The sequence below is a fragment of the Limulus polyphemus genome, unplaced genomic scaffold (genome assembly GCF_000517525.1).
Source record: "Limulus polyphemus unplaced genomic scaffold, Limulus_polyphemus-2.1.2 Scaffold6478, whole genome shotgun sequence".
In the NCBI taxonomy this organism is placed as follows: Eukaryota; Metazoa; Arthropoda; class Merostomata; order Xiphosura; family Limulidae; genus Limulus; species Limulus polyphemus.
Genome location: NW_013672088.1, coordinates 27,904 through 37,584, shown reverse-complemented (window position 1 = coordinate 37,584; position 9,681 = coordinate 27,904). Strand labels below are relative to the sequence as shown.

The following is a 9,681-nucleotide window of genomic DNA, read 5'->3' as shown; positions in this document are numbered from 1 at the left end:
GTATTGCTGCCATCAAATCTGCTAAACTGTAGTTTGATTTGCCGCTTCTCGTTTCCATCTTCTCTTTTTCTTCTTCTCTTTTTTTGTTATCCCACTTCTGACTCCAATTTGTTACGTCTCCGTTTGTTAATTAACTTTCCGTAACTTCATTCCGACGAAACTTTAGCGACACAAGTCCTTACTTAATAAAACTGGTTTATTCTTTCTGAATATAACTTTACGATACACTTGATTTCAACAGTCGCTCTATAACAAACGCTAGAACGTCTCACGTGCTCGTGCTCGACAATACTTAATTACACACTCTCTGACTGCAGATCAATTACCTACACACATATATTGTCCCGTCACGTTGTGACCATCTTATATATACCAGATTACCCTATATCTAGTAAATGCTAGGGCATTCACGAAGGAACAAGATATTTCTAGAAACGTAGCGTGACACTAGTCACGTGACCTCGCTGACGCAACAAAACATACTCGCCCTTTCAGCCGTAGAGGCGTTAAAAATTGACGGTCAATCTCATTATTCCTTGGTAAAAGAGTAGCCCACGAGTTGGAGGTGGGTGGTGATGACTAGCTGCCTTTCCTCTAGTCTTACACTGCTAAATTATGGATGTCTAGCGCAGATAGCCCTCGTGTAGCTTTGTGCGAAATTCAAGAAACAAACAAACAGTTTTGTTTTGAGTTTACTTACTGATTGGAAGTGATTATCATACGATTATAAGCTGTAACGTGTAATAGAATAATACAAAATTATTGTCACTTTAATGATTAGAGTAACTAATACTAGTAGTTTGTTTGTTTTTGAATTTCGCGCAAAGATACACGAGGGCTATCTGCGCTAGCCGTCCCTAATTTAGTCATTGTAAGACTAGAGGGAAGGCAGCTAGTCATTACCACCCACCGCCAACTCTTGGGCTACTCTTTTACCAACGAATAGTGGATTGCTCGTCACATGTAACGCCCCCACGGCTGAAAGGGCGAGCATGTTTGGTGTGATGGGATTCGAACCCGCGATCCTCAGATTGCGAGTCCAGCGCTCTAACCACCTGGCCATACCGGGCAATACTAGTAGTAGAGGGAATATGATATTTTAATATTACTTTTATTTTTAATAAAAAATAATAAAGTTTATATTTCTTAATTAAGAATTTAATAAGTATTGAAATATTTATTATTTCTCGCTGCTGACACCGTAAGAGGATATATAAATTTTTTTAGCTAATTGTAATATATTATTTCATATATATTCAGTTTCCAAAATTATCAGGTAGTAAATAACATAAATTTCACGTGGTTCCTTAGGCTGAGATGTATATATTTATGTTCAAATACGGTTAGACTTCGCGGTTTGGGCAAAGTATTGATTTGAGTGACTTCGATTGTTTAATATCAGTAGAATTGTCGGTATGACAGACTAATTTAGGTAAGATGTAAACTCGTATAAAAAGTATTAAAATCCTAAGATTAAGATCTCAAACCACGCAGTTAAATCCTAAGTAAAACTACTAATACCAATACTCATTTAATGCAATGAGAAAACGAATTAAAGTTTAAACGTATGCGGTCTTAAAACTTAGAACTAGAAGTTAGAATAAAAAACGTGAAGTGTGTTACCTTTGCATATTGACGAAAGCTGTTAAGTTCAAAGTTCGAAAAAAGCAGCATTCCAAGGAGAGCTCCATACTTTTTTTTTAGCTCGGAAAACATATGTCATTTATAAATTATATTCCCAGTTATGAGTCAGTGTAACAAACATAAAACTTGTGAAGTTGTAGGTTTTATTTTTAAGATTTGTTTTATAAATGCAAAATAAAATACCAAGTCATGCCCTTCATGGGACAAGACTTGCCCAAACTGAGTAAATAATACCTAAAAGAAGAACCCTTAATCTCCACTGGTTTCATGCTTCAACCTTCATCTTACTCTTCAGCATCATCATAAATGACTGAAGTAATTGTAAGGAACATGGAATAATGTTTTTATTATAAAAGTAAGTAATTTTATATGAACCGTCTTCTATTTTCGAGTTAGTTACAACCTACAGAATAATTTAACTCCATACTTATGATGCTTGTTAATTAATTTTTATTCCACTTAGTAAAGTATTTTTTTAAATATTAAGATTAAAAACATATAGACAGATAAGTCCTTATTCAGCACAGCAGAATAAAGACTATAATTATAAGATATTTTTGTTCAATCCTAACATGTTCATTTTGCTATTTTATTTTATTCTATGCTCCTCAAAAAGTGCATAACCATATTTTTGATGCAGTGTAGGAAAGATAACTTTTGTTGTTCTGTGAGAAGTTTTAGAATATGATCTTCAAACTTTTTTGTTATGTAATTGTGTGTTTTGTTATGTAAGTGTATGTTATAACAGCTAGTTTGTCATTTTTATTTCTGATGTATATGCCACAGTAAAAGTTGTACCTTTCTTGCACATGCGGTCTTGCATAATTTTTTATTTTACTCCCAAAAATTTTAACCTGCCAGTTCTCCGAACTTTATTACTTATGATTCCCTCTGTTTATTAGATATACAATAGTAATTATTGAAATATCCCACATACTTTCAGGCCATTCAATTTTTACTTAGGGAATTACATGTTATCTAACCCCCTCTATCTTGGGACTTTTTAGATTTTATGTAGTACCATTTGAGAACTTGAAGGGTTTTATATACCCCTATGTACAAAGTTAGGTATTTCAAATCCCTTATCTGCATATTTATACATTGTAAATAACAGTGGATGTTTCTTACTTTTAAATAATATTGTGTATAAAGTTGTTAAATGTATCTTGGTCTGTTTCTGTAGTAAGACAATGGTGAAGCCTTTTTAGTTAAAGGTGATGATTCAACATCCATTTTTTATAGATTTGTATAGGATTTTACACCTGTGCTTGACCCATAAAAAGTTCACTTTCATGAGAAATTTGGAATATCCGTATGGCCCAGAATGTACTGATAATTCTTTAAAAAATCAATAGTTTTTGTAGTCCATTCACTAAATCTCTAAAGTAAAGGGGGGGCTTGGATCACAAGTATCAGTGAAATAACTAACTCCAAATTAATACTTAACTACTAGGGCCCTTGGTGGCATTTGTTAGCCACAAGAAAGGAGCAGCACTAACAGGAAGAAGTTATATGTGTGAAAAATCAAACTTTCTGAATCCATGATACTTGTTAGAAATATTTTGAAAATGTGTACTTAGTATACTGTAAACAATTAGTTATCTAATGATTTAAGTGAGAGGAAGATTTGAAATGGAAAATTTGACTTTGACCAAAAAATTAAAGAAAAGTTTAGCTATTTTTCTCAATAAAATATTTCTATTATTTTAACACCAAATCCTACTGTAATTTGAGAGAAGTTTGTTTGACCTCTGACCTCACCTAGGCTGTATGATTTAATCAACTAGGAATGATTTAGGATGTGTCAAGAAGTTATTTTCCTTTTAAAATGCATAGATTTTATAGCTCTAATGATGGCTAAATACAGATCAGTTAGTGGGAGTGGCCACTAGGGGTACTGATTGGATATCTCCAGTTTCTTCTTTCATTACATGGCAATGGTGTGGGAAGGAGTTGGAAAGTGGCAGTGTTTGGCTAGACATGCAGATAATATAACTTACAGTTGCCATATAAATCAAATATGTAGAAGTGTGGGTGCTACGGCACTCCCCTGGTTCTGGCGTCTCTGCATGGGGTAGACATACTTTCTGTCATTACTGGCATATTTAGGGGAAAAAATAGAAACGTTATTTATATTCATAACTGGTAAAACATCAATTAGCAGTTCCTATAAAATCAATAAATGATTTAACTTTCATAAACCTCTCACTGTGCATTGCATGGGTACATCTGCTAGTAGGAATAATTTGAAAAACTTTAATCACACAGATTGTTTTGTTTTTTTCTTAGTTATAAAAGCTTTTATATATATATATTTATGTATTGATTTATCTGTATTTATATATATCAGTTGTAATGTTTTTGTTGAATAGGTTCTTTTGCATTACTTGGTAAAAAGAAGAATGAAGTCCAGTCCATATAATGATGATAGAAGTTGACTACAAGTTATACCAGTTAACTTAACTAAATTCCACTTAGTTTAGAGTTGATGCTAATACAATTTCACTTACTTGCTAATTTCTTTTGCTCATTAGAGCATGAAAAATCATCTTTTATAGCTTAACTTGCATTTTATACTGCTGAAATTGTTTTAACACTGGAAAGGTTTCAGCTGGCATTAAGCTACATGCTCACCATGTGCCATCCAACCTCCCTCTAACCAAACAACAATACCAATGTCTAAGATAAAAACATAGCAAACAACAACATATCTGTATATATATATACACATACACACACACAATATAAAAAATATAGTTAGGTGTGAGAGAAGTATAGAAAAAAGGGCCATCATCTAAAACCTATTGATCATTTACCAGAATATCAATATATATAAATATATATATATATTGGAAAGTAGAAGACTCAGGCAGACATGATTGAGGATTTTAAGATTTAAAGTATCAAATTCTTGAATCCAAATAATGTTTTCAAAAACTTTGGAGACTGTAAGTGTAAGAATAGTGGACACACGTTTGAGATAAGGAAAACTCTGACTTGACTCTAGTTGAGCGGTATTACCTTCATAAGTAGATTATGTAAACCTGGAGATCAGTTTGCCTTCATGTATAATAAGAGCTATAACATTGAACGAGTATAAGAGATTGAATGAATAATTTAGAGATCAGAGATGGATATAAGAAAACCAGTTTCTTATTGTATTTTGGAGTTCTATGGTAATATAAAATGAGGCAACATGGATAAACAATCTGACATGACAGTGATTATGAAGTTTGTGTATGCGATGGAGGTGTGCTTCTGATAATATGGTTGTTAATACTTATTTAAATTGTTTCAGGTCAATAGGTAGTAGCAGCAATACAGATCAAAGGGAGGAAAATAAAAAGGAATATGAAATGTAGAATGTACCCCGTTTGCTTTTTTTAGTGACCAGTTTGCACAAAGAAAGGATTCTTCTTTACTACTCCCTCCTATAAGGTATTTCTAATTGTTAACAGCATTAAAGACTAAGATTTCTATAGACATTTTTCATGTGTGTGTGTAGATTAATTCCAGGATATTTTTTTTTACATCTATTTTCTGAAGGTAGCTACAGTTAATATGATTATTATTATTTTTCTGGGGCTGTACAAGATGTCACTATGTGTCATGGAAAATTTAAGGCTTCAAACTTATTGAACTAATTATCCTATTTTACCATGCTACATTTCCTGTAAAATGTCAGTGTATTTATTTCAAAAGAAATTAACAGTAATTACGTGCTTGAACCACTTGCAGTTGTAAAATAGGTCTACTGGCATATAATTGTTCTTACTGTCTTTTTTACTCTGTAGCCAATTGTTTTCATTCAGTTCTGATTTACCCTAATATATGTACATGCATAGAAGTATCAGTATATATTTTCTCACTTGAAGAGCACGTGATAAGACATAACTAAAAGTTAACACTGAAGATGTTGCTGACTGCCCATCTGAAGCTGAACTTAAAGCGTTTAGAGCAATGTCTCTCCACCACCGGTCCATCGCCCTGCTCGTCTAGTCCACAACAGTAGATGTAGATGTCTAGAAGTGGTATTGGGTGTTCTAATATATGTTTCATTACTTGTAGATGTCTTAAAGGGGTAAAATATTGCCATTCACATAAATAACAAAAGCAAACTTTTTCCGAGTGTGGCCCCTGCAACCTCTCGATAGAAGCAACATGCAACTACTAAGTGAGATGAAACAGCTTTATCACTTGCAGTGCTGTACCGATGTTTGATGGTAGCCGGTGCGACATATACATTCGGTATCTCCCAACCTAATAGTTTGCTTTGTTAATCAATCGGGTAGTCAGCATCCCCGTTGGCAGCTTGTGCAAACACACCTCTCGCAATACCCATGGTTGACCCTGCTCACTCGCCATCATATTATACATCACCTCAAAAGTCCTACTCTACGATTCGGTGAAGCAAGACACAAACAGGATGAAGAACTGTGACCGACTAGCAAAATGAGTCCAAATTTGATGCATTTCCCATTCACAGTTATAGTATTATGTCACTACAACAGATTGTTTTCAACAAGTGAGGAAGAAGAAAGATATCTTTGAACTTTATATTAAAGCAAACCCAGCAACTGTCCTGTTTCTGAGGACAAGTTTGTCAGTGCACACAGTACAGGGCAATACCTAGATTCCAAGTTAAACTTCCAGTTTTTTTAACCTATTTGAGTTTGGAAACACATTATGCTAATATAATAATAAGTTGGTAAACAACAATTTATAAGCATAATTAAGTGGTTTTATTTTGGGGGAACATACTACATGTTTGTGGTTTTATTTTGGGGGAACACACTACATGTTTTAATAGAACATTAGTTATACCCGAAGAAGACAGAACGTAGTTTTTTTCCCACAGAAATACACCACTTCATTATGCTTGTAAATTGTTGTTTTCCAAGTTATTATTCTCTAACATACTTAATGTAAACAGTATGAAATTGTTATTTGTAACACCAGTTAGCGAAGAAGTCACAAAGTATCTTTGCATTTTCCCAATCATTAATTAAGTTTTAGATGTAAATATTGAATTTTAGCTGTGGCAATGAAGGTTTGAAATTTGACGACACATCGTATTTATTATTGTTACCCAATGTTCTGTAACTTTATACTGTTCAAATTAATAAAACCTTCTCAGAACAAACACAAGGATCTGAGTCTATAGACTTCAACTTCAACCTATCACCACTGAAAGCTACATACAAGACCAGATTTTATAATACACATTATAATCAATTGAAATTTGAGGACCAGGATACCGTAGTAGTAACATGAACGTTTACAACGAGACAGGTTTATCACTTTTGCAGTACACATTATTCTGGATGCTGAAATGTTTTAAAGATTTTCATTTATAAATAGTTAGATTTTTGTATAAGGTGCGTGTAAAATTAATTCACATTTGTAATGAATAAATGTTAGTTTTTCTTGTCATAGTTTTCGTAGTGGTCTTATCATTTCCCATAATGCACATGGACAATTTCAGCCAATAATGTTTATGTTTGGTGATTAAGTTTTGTAATTTATTGAGTTCTTGATACACCTTATTCATACATCCTGGCCCCTGGTGGCTCAGTGATAAGTGTGACGGCTTATAATGCTAAAATACAGAGTTCCCCATGATGGACACGCCACAGAAAGTCTATGATGTAAGTTTACACTTACATAAACATTTTATTTTTTTTATCCTGGACGTAGCAGGATATGTATGTATGTTATATACAACTCTGTATACATGATAAGAGTTAACCTCGGTTACAAAGCTTGCAGATGTGTTAGCTCCTTTCAGTTGGTACTAAGGGCTATCTTGAGGGTTAGGACTATCATATTTAATGATTCATTAACAGTCAGCCTCTTAAATATGATAGTCCTAACCCTCCAGACCATGCGGATTCATTAACAGTTGGCCTGGCATGGTCTGGAGGGTTAGGATGCTCTTCTTGCAATATGTAGGTTGCAGGATTGAATTTTACCACCAAACATGCCAGCTTTTTCAGCTGTGGGGGTATTATAATGTGATGATCAATCTAACTATTTGTTGGTAAAGAGTAACCCAAGATTAGGTAGTTTTGACTAGTAGCTTTCCATCTAGTGTGTCACTTCGAAATTAGGGATGGCTAGTGCAGATAGCTTTCAAGTAGCTTTGTGTGAAATTCAACAAAAGAAACAATAATTAACAGTTAGCGTAATTTTAAATACATATTAATGCATTTTTTAGGAACAAACATTTGATTTTATTTTTCACCTTTATTTTGCTCTCTTTTAATTATTTTTTTCCTATTTTAAGCATTTCTGTACTACAAGGACAAGGTTTTGTTTATAATAATTTTTAACTTATTAGTTTGAGTTATGAACAATAAATTAATGTACATGTACTCAATACTTTTCTTCTTTTCGGTCATTGCTGTATTAACAGACGTATAATTTGTTAAGTCTATAAAAAGATGTCGGAGGAATTTGTTCTATAGTGCTGTTAGATTGGAGAAATTTGATGTGTAATTACAGCTTCTGTTGGTATGAGTAGCACGTTTGCTTTGGCAAGATGAGACAAGAGTTGGGTATAATATTAATTGGATATTTTTTGTTATGCTAGTTACAAGTATAAACTTCATTAAGTTAAGAATTTGATTCAGAAAATCTAGCTTCCATTCTCTTTCAGCCTCAAAGCCAGGATGTTGCCATTTGCTTTTGTTATAGTCATTTTCTTCTGGATTGTTGTGGGATTTTTTGACACAGTTTTCAAGGTGAGAATCAGAATATTTTTTTATGTGGCATGATTATATGTTCATTTTTATAATAACCATAGTATAACTTTATCGTAGTGTTATGTAGCTCAAGCAGTTTGAAATAATGATTGTCGAGTGTTGTTTCATGGGCTAAATCACATTTTGGAAATTGATAATAGTAACGGTAGTTTATCTAGTTAATGGTTAACATGTTTACCAAGTTCTTTACTACATGAAGTAAATCTAGTAAACAGGATTAAAATTGGTTTTTCAAATATATTTATATTGTATTTTTGTACTGATACATTGTAAAAAAAAAACTCAGTGTTAGAGTTTTCATTAACATCACAACTGGCCTAGGTGAGAGAAGAGAAAAAAATGACTCGAGTGAAATCTGAAAAGTCAAAGCTACAAGATCATACTAATGAGCTAATATCTTAGAATGTTGATCATCAAAACCTTAGGTTTAACAAAATTATAATTAACTCTGACAACTACAGTTATTTTATTCAAATAATTAGGGTTCTGCTCAGTACATATGCATAAAGTTCAATTTTTAGAAAAATAAATGTTTCAACATAATTTTTCCATCAAATATTTGTGGAGGCATTATTTATATGTAGTCTGTGAAGGCGTTATTTATATGTAGTCCGTGAAGGCGTTATTTATATGTAGTCCGTGAAGGCGTTATTCATATGTAGTCTGTGAAGGCATTATTCATATGTAGCCTGTGAAGGCATTATTCATATGTAGCCTGTGAAGGCGTTATTCATATGTAGCCTGTGAAGGCGTTATTCATATGTAGCCTGTGAAGGCGTTATTCATATGTAGCCTGTGAAGGCGTTATTCATATGTAGCCTGTGAAACCGTTATTCATATGTAGTCTGTGAAGGCGTTATTCATATGTAGTCTGTCAGAAAAGATAAGAATATTCAATACTTAATATGCAGTTAACAGCCTTAAATCACTGGAGTATGAAAAGCAAAAATTAATTCACAGCCTTTGTTATAGGAATATGAAAAAGAAAATGTAGTTAATAAGCCTTTAATGATAGAAGTATGTAAATAAAAATTGTGCAAAATCAGTAAAAATATATATGCGAAACTGGTTTATTTGGGTGATTTAAGATAATGCTCATACAAATGAAACAGTCACAGAGAACTCGCATGTCGGTAATAGTAATTTCCTTTGTGTGTAAAACATTTTCAGTAATAACTGTCAGATTGAATGTTTTAAATACAGAAATGATCCGAGTGAATTTAGTATCAACAATGTGTATTGTTCATGAGTTAAATTGTGGACTATGACACGT

General features: G+C 33.0%; 1 long non-coding RNA gene across 1 annotated transcript; it reads left to right on the top strand.

Moving 5' to 3' along the window:
• The first annotated feature begins 1,266 nt into the window (after positions 1-1,266).
• LOC111089511 lies at positions 1,267-4,980 on the top strand. The gene is made up of 2 exons (XR_002613767.1): positions 1,267-1,432; positions 4,943-4,980. It is a non-coding gene; the product is annotated as an uncharacterized LOC111089511 (long non-coding RNA).
• Positions 4,981-9,681: the final 4,701 nt, after the last annotated feature.